This window comes from Propithecus coquereli, unplaced genomic scaffold (assembly GCF_000956105.1).
Source record: "Propithecus coquereli isolate 6110/MARCELLA unplaced genomic scaffold, Pcoq_1.0 Scaffold45, whole genome shotgun sequence".
NCBI lineage: Eukaryota > Metazoa > Chordata > Mammalia > Primates > Indriidae > Propithecus > Propithecus coquereli.
Genome location: NW_012150285.1, coordinates 6,383,759 through 6,401,119, shown reverse-complemented (window position 1 = coordinate 6,401,119; position 17,361 = coordinate 6,383,759). Strand labels below are relative to the sequence as shown.

At 45.6% G+C, this 17,361-nt stretch overlaps 1 pseudogene; it reads left to right on the top strand.

Moving 5' to 3' along the window:
- Positions 1–9,070, top strand: part of LOC105818747 — a 73,837-nt pseudogene extending 64,767 nt beyond the window's left edge.
- The last annotated feature ends 8,291 nt before the right edge of the window (positions 9,071–17,361 follow it).

The following is a 17,361-nucleotide window of genomic DNA, read 5'->3' as shown; positions in this document are numbered from 1 at the left end:
AATGTTTTATACTTCCTGAGTCCACAGATTCATGGCTTTGATAAATTGCAGAAAATTTATGGCCATTCTGTCTGTGAATATTGGCTCTCTTCATTCTCTTAATTCTCTCTTTCTGCAACTTCTGTTAGGTATGTTTGGATGTTTTCATTTTATCCAAATTATCTCTTTATCTTTGATATTTTCCATCTCTTGATCTGTGTGTTGCATGTTGTATAATTTCTCCATGTTTACTTTCCAGTTCACTGATTCTCTAATCAGCTGTGTCTAATTAGGTGAAACCTAGCCACTGAGTTTTTAATTTCAGTTACTGGACTTTTATTTCTAAAATTTTTATTTGGTTACTTTAAAATTTGTGTCCGACTTTATTTTTGATGATGTTTTATTATTTTCTTATGTTTTGAATTCCTTCCTTTCTGACATTAATCATATTAAGTATTCTTAGTTGATAATCTATAAGATTATCCACTTTTCTGAAGTTCTTGGATTCTAACGCTATTGTTTATTATGTCTGCTGGTTCTTAAACACGGTGGATTATTTCCTCAGGCATTTTAAAAGTCTTGTTTGTGAGCTCATCCTCCGTGAAAATCTTGTGCAGCCTGAGGTCAGTGCCCTTGGGGGTTTTTATTGGCTGGAACCATTTTCATATCTTTTCTTACGTTGGATTTTCCTGAACCTTGCTGATAGTATAAATTTGAACCCAAAATCTGAATGAAGTGCAGTTAGGAACACACAAGCTTTCTTGTCATGCCTCTGTGATATTACATGAATGTTTATCTGGTCTTATCTTTTATTGAAGGTGTTATACCTTAGGGGTTCCTACTTGCTGTGGGAGTCTTGATTTCTCTTTCTTACCTGGGACCAAAACTCTGCCTCCTGTCTTAGCAGGAGCATTAAAACCCAAGCCTCAAGGCTGCAGGGGTGGATGACCTCTGGGCAGTCCCAGTGTCGGCTCACATGCTCACTGCTCTGGTATTTAGCTCTCTCTTTATTTCTGGCTTCTGGGATTTCCTTGACTTTCTTTCAAGCTGCATTTAAAATCATATTTATCCTGTTACATCCCACATTACCAGATGTTTGCAATGGTTTAATTTTTCAAACCATTTCACTAAAAATGGAAGTCCCCCACTTTTGGTTCAGTTGCAGCTGACATAATTTTTCCTGTAGGATGTAACTGGAGCTAAAGAACCACCTGTACACTTTTCCCGAAGACTCCAAAGCCTGAATTCAGATGTGGTCTTCCTGAATTCTTATAATGAAGAGAGAGCTTTCACATCACAATGGAGCTGTGCAATGTGGTGACCTGGAGTACATGTTTAAAGGCGCAGCTCAGAACATACTGTACATAGACTCCTTGTAGTACTGCTCCATCACTAAGAGGAAGGAGAAAGCAACGACAGACAGACTTAGCCTCACCCCAGTGCTTTGAAACGAGTCCTATCCTCCCGGAAATAGAAGTCCTGTGAGAACATGTTACAAATCCAAGGTGGCGCTTGGACTTGGAAGGGTGAGCTTGCATAATCGGCCTGGTGTAGGCTACTGGCTGAGAGGTGCAGGTATGGGACGTTCACCTTCTACTCAGAAGCTGCCAGAAAAACAGTTCACACCAGTCTTGGCTCTTAGTTTATAGGAAGATCTGTCACAGATGTTAAGCTGGTGTTATATATTGCATATAATGATTATTCTAACTTGCAAGACTACAAACTGCATCTGTGCTAACCCAGCCGATGAAGTTAGGAGGGAAACTCAGTCTGAGAAAAGGTCATATGGAAATGGCTATTGGATTATTTGCTATTTTGAATTAGTGCCATTGGGACTTCCTGTGCTCTAGAGAAATGCTTGTTAAGCAGTTAATTTTAAAAGGTTGACATGAAAGACAGTTTTAAGAATAAAGAGATATTTTTAGGAAGACAAATCTAGGCCTCCATACCTTTTATTCAATGTGCTAATCAATTTCTTAGAATGGTAAGAATTTTGTTAATTCCATTACAGAGGGCCTGGATTAAATAAACCAGATCAAATTTTTGGACAAACTGATGCTCAGCGAGAGTGCCAGCAGGCTTTCCAAAAGCTCAACGACTTGGGGGCAGAATCTCTTCTACATAACTAAGATATTGAGGGGGGCCTAGGATCACCCAGAAATGGGCTGGTGACCAGGGCAGCAGCTATCTCATTATTTAATCCAGCTGAAATGAATGCACACAACTTCATGTGATTTCCTAGCCTCAGGCGCTGGGCAAAAAGTGCTACTCTATAAAAACTAGGTTTCCCTTCCTGAACATGCAGCTGGACTTCCTTTCCCAGACTTCCTTGCAATTCAGTGCAGTCCTGGGACTGAGTGCTCGTCAATGGAATGTGAACGGAAGTGTGTATCTACCTCTTCCAGGCCTGGACTATAAAAACTTCACAGGCATACTTGGACATGTTCGTTCCTCTTCTGAGGAGTTGGGGGGGCAAGCTCCAGGCAACCTTAGAAGCCGTATGTTGAGGATGGCAGAGCAGCCATCAGCCTGGGTGCTTGTAGCGCTACATGGGGTAGAGGTGCCAACTTGAACCTCCGTGGTCTATTATATTTCTATGGCCTTGGGTCAGTGCATGTTTGGGTCTATTTTGTTATCACAGTCCAGCCTCCCTAAGCTAATTCAGAGTATAACAAGGACACCGTGGATATTCACAGCCCCACGAGAACGCTGTGTGGGTGCCCCCGGAAAGAAGTAGTTTTCCTGGTGCTTTGCAGTGTCTCTGGTCACCACCCAGAGCCCGGGGCCTACCTTTGCTGTCTCTGTCACCCATGGCAGCCCAATAGCCAGCCAGTGTTTGCCTAAATGCGCCCAGCGATTTTGGATACCCGATTATTCAGATCCCTGGCCGTGTGAAACTGGGCTATGTGTTTCCCTACCACACCCTCTGGAGCCTTGGGTTTGACGTGGAGATTTTTAGAGGAGAAAGAACGTTATTTTCACATTAAAAATAAACATTAATGGGCAGAAGGCAAAACTGGATGAATTTCAAAGACCAAGCACAAGACTTCAAAGAGATTTCGAGCTTGCATTTGCAGTTCTGGATCAAGCCCTTGGACCTCCCCTGGGGTGCTCGTTCAGCTCCGTGCTTTGAGTTGTCAGCATGGTACTTTATTTATTGTTATTCTAAGGGTTTTTAGGTTTTAATCCAATAGCCAAATATTTTCTCCCAATACAGTGCAGGCACCTAATTCAAGGGTTGTTAAATATTATTAGAACATCAGATTATTTGTTATTGGTCTCTGTTCTCTTCCCATAGTCCTCTACTCCTCCCCCTAAAAAAAGGAGGGAAGAAAGAAATTTGCTACCCAAGAATAGAAACTCTGAAGTGGATTTTGAATGCGTGTCTCCCAGTCAGCACTGGGAAGGACCAACCTCCCCTTTCAGCCTTGGCCTCAGAAGCCCCCTCCCCTCGTCCAATGCACCCTCAGCGCCCACGAGCCCACTTCTCACGAAGGTCGGAGTGACTGCATAGACCTTCAGCTCGCGGCATTCCTTCACTCTCAACCCAAGCGAGTGTTGCGCTTGCGAGTTGGAACCGCGCATGGTGCAGCCATCGCGGACACAATGGCCGGCTTCTGCTCTGAGCAGTCTCCTGTTTAACACCCTTGCCGGGCACTTGTTTTTTCCCTGCAAAAATTCATGTCTTCTCTTGAGAGCCAGCGAATCTTCAGCTAACACCCATTTGGGGAGAGAACAATCTCTGCAGGAACTGGCAGCAGATCAGCAAAGACCTTCCTGCTTCCTGGGAGTGAGCCCTGCGCGGTTGTGCATTTGGGCTTGCCAGCCACGTTTCTCTGTTGCACCGGGGCGGTCCTGCCCTGGGGCGTCCTCTGGACTTGCTGGGCGTGTGTTTACTCAACTGGGGACACGGCCTTCGGAGCGAGGAAAATCCACCCAAGGTCAGGTTTGCTTCCAGAAAGGGCCCGAACAAAGCCGGTGGAGATGAGGCAGCACCAGCAGGTCCTGCAGGCGACGCCTGGCCTCGTGCTCCCCAAGGACCTGAGCCCTGGCCAGTGTCAGAGAAGCTGGGACCGGAGTCTCCTGCCAGATCCCGAGCGGGATTGCTCCACTTAGGGGGCAAAACTTGAAGACAGGAGGGGGGCAGAGGTTAAGGACTTGGGGACTATGGAGATGCCAGGATCTTGCCCAGGGCAGGCCAGCTTGGAGCCCTGAGAGCAAAACACAGCAGTATTTACAGACGAGAATTTCCCGATTTGAGAAATACTTATTTTAAATATGTAGTATATCCAGAGGACAAAAATCTCTAAAGTGGACGAAAGGGTCAACATCCCCCCATCCCCACGACACCCAGTTTTCCGTCCCCCAAAGCAATGCTTTCCATAGTTCTCAGTTATCGTTCTATAGTTTCTGCATATAGAAACGCCTGTGTTTGCATTATTTATTTTTGTTTACCTGTTTATGTTGCACAAATGGCACATTCTGTACAACTTTTAGTTACTACACTTTTGGCTGCAAGTAATAGGAAATCTCTGTGAAAGTAACTTAGACTTTATTTTATGTAACAATAAGTTCAGAGATAGGTGGTTCCGGGTAGTTCCAAGGATGGTTCAACCACATCTTTCTTCTTAGAGTCCTCCCAAAAAGCTGGATTTGCTGTCCTTGACTCGGGGGTGCCCACAGGCTTCTGAGTGTGCAAATGTCCCCCTGTCATTTCTCTTCCTGAGAGCTCAGCTGGAGGCAGGGCCTGGTCTAGAGCTACCTGAGGACCCGCGTGGCCAACGCCAGAAGAGCTGGGCCCGACGTCTCCAGCGTCAGCTGCTGGGTGAGTGCTTTTTCAGTTCTTTCTCATCTTAGGATGAGCTGAGTTCCTCGTGGGCCCAGTGTTCCAGGAGGATTAGATTTACGTTCCAGGTTGTCAGTAATCCTTGGACCGGCAGTCGTGAGTTCCTGGAGCCAGGCCTGGTCCATACCTTCCTGCTCCAGTGCTGCCTTCTTAGCATCTCAGGATTGCAGGGAAGGGCCCACCATGGGCCCAACTCCTGCTCTTGTCGTCTCCAACATGGGACTGACGGCTGTGCTCCTCGGCAAGTGTGCTTCCTGCCTGGGGAACCCAGCCCTGGAGCCCCTGCCGCAGTTCGAGCCCAGGGCAAGTGGTGAATGCGCTGCGGCGTCAGCATCTCCCCGGAGGGACAAATGCCCTTCTCTCCTGTGGCAGTGACTGACATTAGCGGCAGGGGGAATCCCACACTTGGGTTATCTGAACTCGGCTTCTATTCTGGTCTATGTCTCATCAATCTAAGAAATCGCTAACCCAGGCTGGGCATGGTGGCTCACACCTGTAATCCCAGCACTTTGAGAGGCTGAGGCGGGAGAATTGCTTTTGGCCAGGAGTTCGAGGCCTGGGCAACATTGCAAGACCCCACCTCTACCAAAAAAATAAAAATAAAAAAAAGTAGCTGGGCATGGTGGGCACACACCTGCAGTATCAGCTATTCAGGAGGCTGAGGCAGGAGGAGCATTTGAGCCCAGGAATTCAACATTATAGCGAGCTGTGATCATGCCACTACACTCTGGTCTGGGTGACAGAGTGAGACCCTGTCTCTTAAAAAAAAAAGAAATTACTAAACTACTAACTGTCAAGGTATGGTCTGAGGGCCACGTGGAGCCTGGGGGGGTGCTTTGAGGATAATCTGGGTTGTATTTCTGTGTTAAAGCTGTATTTCTACTTTCTTTTGGGAGCACGTTAATTTCCATAGGTGACTCAGCAAAATCAGTCACCTCAGTGCTTCGGCAGGAGCAACTCCAACGACGCCGCTCACTCCTGTCAGTTTTGGTTCTGCTGAAAATTTAAAATGATGTGATTTTGCCCTGTGACAGGGTACACAGACTGAAGATTTAGAAAGTCTCTGGATTCCCGTGCTCCTATCACGTGGGCACTCGGGCGGGACCGAGAGTGGAATCAGCCTAGGGGCTGGTTACCAATGGCAACGTGAACTTGGAGTGACGCATCAAGAGACGTCCCGTTATCAAGCATGCGTGTCGCCCAGTAACGAGACCATGTCCACGGAGTCAGACAGCCCCGGTTCCGTGTGGGCCTAGAGTTTGACTAGCCCTGTGACCTCGTTTTTCTCATGTGTAAAATTGGACTCATAAGACCTTTTTTGAGTTTTAAATAAGAGATCTTAGGTAAAGTGGCTAAATAAATGTTAGTTATTGAAACGAAAAATTATCGGGAGGTAGGACTTGCTACCACTTCTCAAGCGAAACTATACTAATAAGAATGAAAGATTTGAGAAAAAGCAAGAAACACACTTTACAGGGTTATAAAAATAATGTAGGTGAAAGTGCTTTTTCAGCTGTGAAGAACTGCATACATTTGAGAATGTTTTATTATTACCATTGTTACGGCATCGGCCTGAGTTACATCTTCATTCTTTAAGAGGGTCATTGAGTCATTTATCGCACATTTATTGAGTAGCTGCTCTGTGCAGGGCACCGTTCAGACGTCGAGCAGTGGCCAGTGCAGATGTGGCCCCTGCCCTCGTCAGATGCAGATGTGGCCCCTGCCCTCGTCGGATGCGGAGACAGCAGGGAGAGACAATAAACCACAGTTAGGCCATGATGAAAGTTAGAGGCCAGGGCGTTGTAGGACTAGAGCAGAGGCCCAGCTCTGTCTGGGGAAATCAAGAGCCCTTCTCAGAAGTGGTGGCTTAACTAAGCAAGTGCACATACCTGGAAGTCAGAGCTAGGGAGGGGACCTGGGGCAGGCAGGTATCCCAGTGTCCCAGGCAGAGGGAACAGCCTGTGCGATGGTTTGGCGATAGGAGACAGCCTGGCGTGGAGGAGGAACTTGGAGACCAGTATTGGTGATCCCAGCATAGAACAGGGACAAGGAACCCAAAGAAGGGGCAAAGGATTGGTGCTTTATTGGAAACAGAGGAGCAGAGAAATTCTCTTTGGAGGGGATGATACATATTTTAGAACACCCCACCTGGGATTGAGCCGAGGGATGGGAGCGGTGACAGGCACAACCTCTGAAGCAGGTTCACTGAGGATTTGCCGGGGCAGCCCCGAGTGCTCTGCACCCATTGGTCATCGCGGTTCTATGGCGACGGTGGCCCTGGCTGGGAACCGTGCTGCCCAGGCAGGAGGGAGGGAGGAGGGGAGGCCCCCGCTGCCCTGCTTCTGCACGTGTGCCGGGGTCCTTTATCCGGGCTGACAGTGCAGGGCACCGGCCTTAGCTCTGTGGCCACCATCCTTGCCAGCCCCAGGGCAAAACTCACATTCTGGGGTTACAGAAGTTGTACACAGGCTGAGGGACTTCTCCAGGAGCTTCCACGAATTTTTCGTGACATCCATGCGTGCCAGAGGGCAGGCTCTGTTCTTTGACATTTGCTCTCCAATTCTCACAGGGACCCAGAATCAAACTGGGCAGCTGTCCAGTGGTTCTTTGTCCTCGTTCCACACAGCTTTATGTTTGGAAGGTTCTTTTCCTCCAAAGAATTAAAATGTGCCATAGACTTCACGTAGCAGCCTCGGGGATGAAGGAAGTAACATCACACGTGTGACATATGGAGAAACAGAGGCAGGGACAAGAGAGGGTGGCTCTGCGGGCACGCTGCAGCAAGAGGGATTTTGGGATCAGACACACCTGGTCTTAACTCTTGCTTTGCCATTTTCTTGTGATCCTTGACCTGGGGCAACTCATTTTCTATGAATCTTGGTTTCTTTGTGTGTAAAATGGAATAATAATGTTTGACCGCAGGGTTGTCATGGAGATTATGGGGTAAACGTATGTCCAGTGTCCGGCACAGTTCCTGTTTCTCTCAGGTCCCCAGGGGCAGTTTGTGCCTCACGAAAAGGTTTGTAGACATGACACCTTTGGCGGGCATGTGCTGCTCACCACCTCGTGCCCCTATGCCGTCTGTGCGTCATAAAACGCCACGATGGCAGCTTCGGTTACTGAATTTGCCAACTGAGAGCTGCTCCCCAGAAATCTGTTGTTGCTATATTGAATTTGGGTTTGGGATTGATGGTCTGTGGCATATTATCCCTGATAATTGGCAAAGGGCATCCTGGGACCAGGCGCGGTGGCTCACGCCTGTAATCCTAGCGCTCTGGGAGGCCGAGGCGGGAGGATCGCTTGAGCTCAGGAGTTTGAGACCAGCCTGAGTGAGAGCAAGACCCCATCTCTACAAAAAATAGAAAAAATTAGCTGGGTGTGGTGGTGGGTGCCTGTAGTCTCAGCTACTTGAGAGGCTGAGGCAGGAGGATCACTTGAGCCCAGGAGTTTGAGGTTGCTGTGAGCTATGATGACACCATAGCACTCTGGCCTGGGCGACAGAGCAAGACTGTCTCAAAGGAAAAAAAAAGCATCCTGAGATTCCCAGTTAAATATCCAAACTGACAGCAGCCTCTACTATGTTTTAGGTTCAGCCAGTGTTTCCTTCATCCCTTATAAGCGTCCTCATTCAAAGACACATTCAAGGCAACTTACAGAATTAGAACCAATATAAGATAAGAAATCATGAGGATGTAAAAGTCAGGATAGTGACCCAAATGCAGGTCATGAGGTTTCAATCACATTGGTAGAGATGGGCCTTGAATTCGGCTCTGAGCATCCTAGCAACCAGTGTGAAAAGGAAAGCAGATTCAACTAGCTTGAACCCAACAAATATCCATCCAGCAAAGCCAGGGCCCAGTTAAAAAAAAAGCATAAAGTATTTTAGGTTGTATTAAGTCTATATACATTTAGTACCCATCAGGCGCATGGAACTTTTGTGGCTGTGAGGACTGGTTGGATTAACAAAAGTAACAATCTTATCCCCAAACTCAATAACACTTATAATCTGATTTTTCAAGGAAATTAGCTTATGAGAAACCACAATCCATATGTTGGACAGATTTCATGGAAATAAATGGTGACATGGGTGCCCCGGCAAGGCGCCTGCCTCCGTCTGGCCTGTCCCCTAGTGGGCGCTCAACCAGCATCAAGTCCTACAACGTAGACTCTACCCGGAAGGTGAACGCACCGTTTGTGTACATCTTAAACCAGCCAGCTTTGACCACGCCCTTTCGAAGTCGTTGAGGTTTTTGCTTGTAGTAAATTAAAAATATTCCATCCAGCAGGGAACTTGAAAGATACGTGGTTCCAGTTCACGCTGTGAAACTGCGATCTTTGTGCCCAGCTGGGGCTCGCTCAGGGGTTCCACGTGGTTCTTTCAAATCCTGTAGCAGAGAAGGCTCTGGGGGGAGAGGCTGAGAGAGCTGACTGAGATGGGCTTGGGGAAAGCAGCTGCCGAGTGTTGAGCTTTTCCTCTTAGGGTGGAGGAGGGAGAGGGCGCAGAGGTCTGGGAGATGATCAGGTATGTGGGGGAAGGACAGAGACAGGTGTGCTGGCAGTGCATCACAGGCGAGAGCATCAAAACGAACCGAGAGGCCACAGAAAGTCTTCTGTTAGCAACAGCCAAGAGAGTCTTCCGGAAATTGGGAAGCCTGGCTGCCATGTGTAAAATGACACTACGCTTCCAGGTCGGAGCCCGTGTTTCCTCTTTCGTCCCCATGCCCCTCCCTTCCACTCGCTTCGCTGCCTCCTCTCCCTGGTTGCTCGGCTGCCACGTGCACAGCTTGGTCTCTCAAAGCCAAGCCCTCCCCGACCTTTGTCCTGCACAGAGCCCCTCTCGTCACTCCAGCTTTGCCCCTGGAACAGCGCCCACTGCTTTCGTAGCGAGTGCTCGGGAGCACGTGGATTGGGTTTGCCCTCTCAAGTGAACAACGCACACTCAGAACCGCAGAGTGAACCTCGACAGTGACAGGTGTGCTCCTGCCCCGCTGCGGGGGAAGTTACTATTCTTATCCAAGAGCACGGATCAATCATTGTCTTCCCTGCAGCAGCCTAACTCGATTTTTCCAACGTGCTGTCCTCAATGCCTTCCCCCCAACTTCTTATTTTGAAAAATTTTAAACATGCAGAAAAAAGAGAAAGAATCATAAAATGAAACCCATATATTCTTGGATTAAGTTCACCAATTTTGGCCCATTTGCTTGTTCTTTCTCCTGTGCACTCTTGAGTCCTCTCTCTCTCCTCCCCGCTCCCGGCTCTCTTTGTTCTGTAGGTATTTTATACCTACATCTGCTTTTTCTGCTGAACTATTTGAAAATAAACTGTAGTGTTCACAACAGTTCACCTCTAAATACTTCAGCAGTCTCCTTAGAATTAGGCTGTTCTCCCATGTAACTATGATGTCATCATCATACCTAATAAATTGAACAATTTGATCATGTCTTCTCATGCAGTCTGTATTCCTTTGCTCAGTGCAGAGCTATCAGGGTTCGAGGACTGCATGTGACTGTTACCACTCTTCAGTTTCTTCACTACAGAATTGGGCACTTCCTTTTACGTCTTTTGCGACATTTTATTGTAAGAGTTTGGACCAATTGTTTGGTACCATATCCTACCTTCTGCATTGTTCCTTTTTTTTTTTTTTTTTGAGACAGAGTTTCACTCTATTGCCCTGGCTAGCTAGAGTGCCGTGGCGTCAGCCTAGCTCACAGCAACCTCAGACTCCTGGGCTCAAGCTATCCTTCTGCCTTAGCCTCCCGAGTAGCTGGGACTACAGGCATGCGCCACCATGCTCGGCTAATTTTTTCTACATATTTTTAGTTGTCTTATTAATTTCTTTCTATTTTTAGTAGAGACGGGGTCTCGCTCTTGCTCAGACTGGTCTCGAACTCCTGAGCTCAAACAATCCTCCTGCCTCGGCCTCCCAGAGTGCTAGGATTACAGGCGTGAGCCACCGCGCCTGGCCACTTCTGCATTGCTCCTTTATGCCATGGTTTCCTTTGTTCCTGGTAGCTCCTGGTTTCGTTGTTGCTGTTGCTTTCCTGTAACTCAGAGTAAAGTCTAAACGTACGATTAGATTCAGCTCAAACAATCTTGGTAAGAATATTACAGAGGCGGTATTGACAGAGGTATATGTTAGCTTGTCCTAATATTTGTGCTGCGAGTTTGATTTTTTGGCTAAGGTTGTGGCCACCAGATTCACTCATAGTATAGACATAGTTCTTTTTTGCAATTTTAAGTATCTGTGGGAGAGATTGAGTGAAAACTTTGTCACTAACAATATTTTGTCCAACAGTTTAAGAATCCATGGGGATCCCTCCCTGCCTGAATCAATTATTATAGTTTATACTGAGGGTGCAAAATGATTTTACAGTTCTATGACCTTGTCTACATGTGTTAGGTGGCATTCTGTGAAAGAAGAGCTTTCCTTTTCCTTCCACTTACAGTTGTCCCTCCCTCTCGCTCTCTCTCATGCACACACCCTTTATACATTATTATAAGATCATAATTCTTACAACATAATTTGTTATAAACAATGACTGTCATTTTTCTGATGCTCAGACTGCCCTAAATTTCACCAGTGGGAGCCTCTCTCTAGCTGCTCCCGTGTCCCTTTAATGCGGCCCCACGAGTCGTGCAGTGTCATCTTGTGTTTTGGCACAAGTTGTCTCAGGCTCATCCCTGATGCTCTCTGTTCTTTGGATCTAAAATAAGCCATTTCTCCAGGGAGTGCAGGTTCCTTTTGGTGGGGAGCGACCTTTAGAAACCAAAATCTGGGTGCTGGGTGTGCCCGTCGCAATGAGGCCATTTCAGCAAACAAAGCTGAGAGATACATTTTCCGGATAACCATGAATTCTCAATGATATTTCCTCCACAAATGTCGTAGGAGAGGGCTTTCCTTGTCTTTGTATATTTTATATTTTCATCTCTTTTCTCTTATGGAGAAAATCTTGCTTCCTAAGTAGATTAATATATTCTTGTTTGCTTTATCCAATATAAAAATAGAATTGTTTTAGAATTACAATAGTACATTAATCAGGGTTCTCTAGAGAAACAGAACCAACTGGATTTTTGTGCATGTGTATGTGTTTACATATGTACATATACATATGAAATATAGATTGACTATGAAGAACTGGGTCACGCGATTATGCAGGCTAACAAATCCCAAGATGTGCAGCCAGCAAGCTGGTGAGACCCAGGAGTTTCCAGTCCAAAGGATGGCAGGCTCAGGCCCCAGAAGAACTGATGTTTCAGTTTGAGTCTGAAGGCAGGAAAAAAATGATGTCCCAGCTCGAAGGCAGTCAGGCAGGAGGAGTTCCCTCTTATTCATGGGAGGGTCAACGTTTTTGTTCTGCTCAGGCCTTCAACTATTGAATAAGGCCCACCCACCTTAGGGAGAACGGTCTTCTTTACTCAGTCTACCAACTCAAATGTTAATCTCACCCGGAAACACCCTCCCAGACACGCCCAGAATAATGTTTGACCAAATGTCTGGGCACCCATGGCCCAGTCAAGTTGACATGTAAAAAGAATCATGTCAAATACTAATATTACCACTATCAATGAAACTAGTAAGTAAAGTTTCAGATTTCTTTGCCATCTTTTTGGCTTGAGAATAATCTCATTACAGATGCACAGTCAGAGACAAAAATAACTTGAATTAGCCAGAATCAAAAGTTCCTTAAAATCGAAAGTTACTTGCAATACTTCTTTTCTCTATGTGGTTATTTTTTCAATTTGATATATATATTTCTGTTTATTTGCTTCTGTTGGCACTCAATTTTAGGATTTAGAAAAATCCACTTTAATTTTTCAGAATATGTAAAACAAATATGTTTCAAAAATCAAAACAACATGCAAAATCATACTCTGGGGCGTCTCACTTCCATCCCCTCCTCCCATACTGTTCCTACCCACTCAACAGTTTCTAGCTTATCACTCCTGTGTTTCTTTTTGCAAAAATGAGAAAATACACTGCATTCTATTCTCTGGAAGCCTTTTTAATTGAACCTTCTCCATTCTTGATCACTAAAGGAGTATTACTAGTTCCCTGTAGACATTTCATAAAATGCAGAAAAGCATCGAAGCAGCATAAAAGCACTTTGGACACATATTGTTTGATAAATCTTGTTAATTAACTGAGCTAAATCAGGTGTTCAGATGATCGTATTTAAATTTGGTTCACTGGAATTTTCTTTATTTTTTAATCTCATACATATCTTGTTATTTTGATTCACATGATTTAATCATTATTTCTATTTTTAGGAAACACGTTTCCTCTCTATGTTCAGGATTTCCTTCCAAGGATGACACCCAGGAGACTAGGGTACAGGAAGGCATGAGGCACTTTCTTTGTCTACTTAGAAAAGAGGCTTCGGTTGTGCTAATGACACCAGGAAAGACCTCGATCTTGGCTCTGCCCCGATTCCGGAAGGAAGAGCTCATCTCCACATGCCAGGATATCCTTCCCTAAGGGAGGACAGGACTCCTTGAAAACATACCGCACTTCAGTAGCATCTCAGTGTTGCCTTTGGCCTCACCAGGTGGAGTACAGTTTCCATCAGTCACATTTCTCAGGCTAAACAGACAGCCCAACAGGGATTGTACAAGGGAAAGGTGCTTAAAGCAATAGAGCTGAAAATGGCAATAGGGCCAGGACTGGCTTCTAAAAACTGTGCATTTCGTGTTTGGGCAGTGCCTTCCTTGTTGGGAGTGTTTCTCCACGTATTATTTCAACCGGTGGCTACAAGTAACTCTGAAAAGTGAGTAGGAATTATTGCACCTTTTTTAAAGCTGAGGAAACTGCAGGTGGTTAACCCTAGATGCCTGGCCAATCGGCCATGGAGCTGGGGGGCGCAGAGAGATACTTCCTGGGTCTGATTCGCTCATCTTTCCTTCCCACTTCAAGCATGCTCAAGTCTGGATAAAGGTTTCAGAGAGTACAAATTCTCTTTAAGCCAGAGTCTAACATAAAGCCAAATACCTTGTATTATAAATACTCAATGTATTAACTCTCTATTGCTGGGTAACAAATGACCCCCAAAGTGTAGTGGATGATTAAAACAACAAACACGTAGTATCTCAAGTCTCTGTCGGTCAGGACTCTGGTTGCAGATTAGCTGGGTGTCTGTGATTCTCTGTTTATAAGGTGAAGAAAGTATAATAGGCTCTCTCCCATAGCTATGTAACAAGAGTTCTAAACTATGCTTTGATTGGGCAATCTCCGAACCAATTACTGTGGTTCAGTGATTATTTTAGACCAATCGTGATCTATCCGAGAAGCTGGAGGTGGGGTTAATCTAATTCACACCTCAGTGGAGCAGGGAGGAGCAGATGTTGAGAATACCATGATCCCTGAAGTCACTTAACCAACATTTACATCCTCAAAATGCCCACATCTACCTGAGTGACACAAATTTCAGCCACTGCAACTCCAGTCTCTCTAGCTAGTAACGTTAGGTCAGGATGAGTAAACCAAGATTAAATGGTAAATTACTCCAACATTATTGCTCAGGATTCTCAGCTGTAAACTATGGAATTGACTGGACTGTATTAAACAGAAAATGAATTTAATAAAGGATATTAGATAGCTTACAGCATCTCAAAGGGGACAAAAGACCCAAATTCTAAAGCTACAGTCTAGGAACAATGCCCCGTCTTAGCCCAGGTGCCTGTCCAGCAAACACACTCCTACCACTGCCCCCCGACATCTGTGGCACTTGGGGCTGGGAGCCAGAAGCACCGCCCTGCTGCCCAGGCAGAAGCGAATGCTGCTGCCTCCACGCTTGCTAGAAGATCCTTCTCAGTGCCTCCTGTTGCCTCTTCTGCTTCCACGTTTCCCCTTGGTACATCTGGTTGGTGCAACTTAAGTCATGTATCTACCCTCAGATGCAAGGGATTCTGCGGATGTGAGTTTCCTGAATTCTGCCTTGGAAATGTAGAACTCATAATGTGAGATGTTATCCAAGATGCAGGGGGAATGTTCAAAATATATTGGGCAGTTTCAAATGACAGATATACCCTGTATTAACTTCTGATCATTGAAAAAGAAGAGGATAAGTACATTGAATTCTTCCATTTGGGAAAGCAGATAATGGCAAGCAAGATATTTTGTATCCTCATGGATGGCAATGGTGTTCCTGGTCCTGGCAATGGAGTTAGTCTCTTGGTTACCAATCTGATACCCCTCAGTTCTGTGTTCTGGAGGGAGTCCTCCGTGGCACCGAGTTTTGCCCTCTGGGGAATGAGGGAAAGGATCTCTCTTGTGCATTGTCCTTCATGAGAGAGACACTGCACAGGCCCCAAATTCACTTTCTGGCCTGCACATCTTTAGCTGGTCTGTCAGTGGGAATTTCAGAGCTATGTGGCTATCGCTGTGGAGGGGGACCAATCACAGGTGTTGTTAGCCAGGTGTTATAGTTTGGATATTTGTCGCCTCCAAACTTCATGTTGAAATTTGGTCCCCAATGTTGGAGGTGGGGCCTAGTGGAAGGTGTTTGGGTCGCGAGGGCAGATCCTTCGTAAATAGATTAGTGCTGTCCCTTGGGGACTAGTGAGTTGCCACTCTATTCGTCTTCATGAGAGCTGGTTGTTAAAAAGAGGCTGGAACCTTCCCCCACTCTCTCGCTCGCCTCTCACCATCCGATCTCTGCACACACTGCTGCTTCTTCATTTCCTGCCACGGGGAGGGGAAGCACCCTGAGGCACTCACCAGACGCTCAACTTTGAACCTTCCAGCCAGCAGAATTGTGAGCCAAATAAACCTTTTTTCTTTATAAATCACACATCCCCAGGTGTTCCCTTTGTGCTGTCCAGCAACGCAAAATGGACTAAGACAGCAGGCTTGAGATATCTTTTGCAACACAGCTTCCTTAAAACTTTAGTAGGCTTTTTACGTGTTTATTTCCCATCAATCCCATGGGCTATCAGAACTACAGACTTTGTCTAGGCATTGTCTTCCAATCTAACAATTCCTATTCCTAGCAACAGGCCTCTGTACCCTGGATATCCTCCCAACCCATGGGTCCCTAGTAACCTAGGGAGATTCTGGAATGATGGAAGCAGCATAGTTTTTAGTTTCTTCGAAACTCTGCATTAAAACAGAGCATCTGTGTAGCAAAACCAAAATCGCACTGACAACATTTGCAACAAGACTAGGTGATAAGGTACCTTCGTGAACTCGCAGAAACACCAGGTAGAGACCCACCCACAGCCACAAGACCTGTAAGTAGTAGCGTTTCTGCAGGAGCAAGCAAAGGGAATCAACAGAGGTGGCCGTAAGAGACGTGAGAACAGCAGAACTCCAAAAGAATCGGCAGGGCTCTGGGCTCGTTTGAGGACAGCAGCTGAAACTAGGAAGGCTTTTTCTGTCTCCAACAGCAGCTGCATGCAAGGGGGTTGTAGTAAGCAAGCCTGAAGGGGCTGCAGCTCCTGCGATCTCTTAAAACTGATCCACTGGGGATCCTTTCTTACAGCAGTGTCCAACACCGAGAAAAACCTGCTAAAGGTAGAATAAAAATTGAGCAGGATAAACACACACTCACTCTCTCTGTCTCTCTCAAATACCTGTATCTGAGGCCCCATCTCAGATTAATTAAATCAGAATCTCTGGGGTCAGATGGGCATCAGTAGGTTTCTAAAGCTTCTCGGGTGACTCTAATATGTATCCAGAATTGAGAACCATTGTCTTAGCCTTTGGTTTACATTTTTTTGCAATAGCTTTTGTGAGGAAATTCAGTAGAAGACAGAACTTCCCAGGTTGCCCAGACAATATGCCCAGGTTGTATCCTAGCTGCATCTTCACAAAGGTTGAAAACAAACAGACGATCCTTAGTAAATACTTCCAAATACTTAATAAAGAGTGCTTGTGAAGATTTGGTAGGTCAGCCTCCTCCTCTTGCCTGTACAGAGTTATACTCAGGGTTCATGTGGGGAGGATGTCATCATCTCACTCATTCCTCTCGATTTAGTTTCTCTTTTGAAGGATCTGTTAGTCATTGACTCCCTGAGTCTTTTCTTGTTTGGAAATGCCTTTAGCTTCACTCTTGTGTGATAGTTTAGCTGGATATAGAATTCTAGGTTGACAGTTTTTGTTTTTGTTTTCATTTTGTTTTTTGAGATTCCTGGGCTCAAGCAAGCCTCCGACCTCAGCCTCCTGAGTAGCTGGGACTGCAAGTACATGCCACCATGCCTGGCTAATTAAAAAAAAAAATTTTTTTGTGTGTGTGGAGATGGGGTCTCACCATGTTGCCCAGACTGATCTCAAACTCCTGTCCTCAAGCAATCCTCCTGGCTCGACTTCCCAAAATGCTGAGATCACAGATATGAACCACTGTGACTGACTGACAGTTATTTGCATGTCTGAGTTACATTATTGCCTTTGAGAAGAATGATTTCTGCCAAATTATTGTTTCTTTCTATGTAATATGTATTTTCTCTCTTGTCTCATTTGCTTTATTTTCAGTTTTTATTATGGAAATAAGTAAGAATTTAGCAGGTCTTTATGTGTACAAATCATATATTGTCTGGTTTGC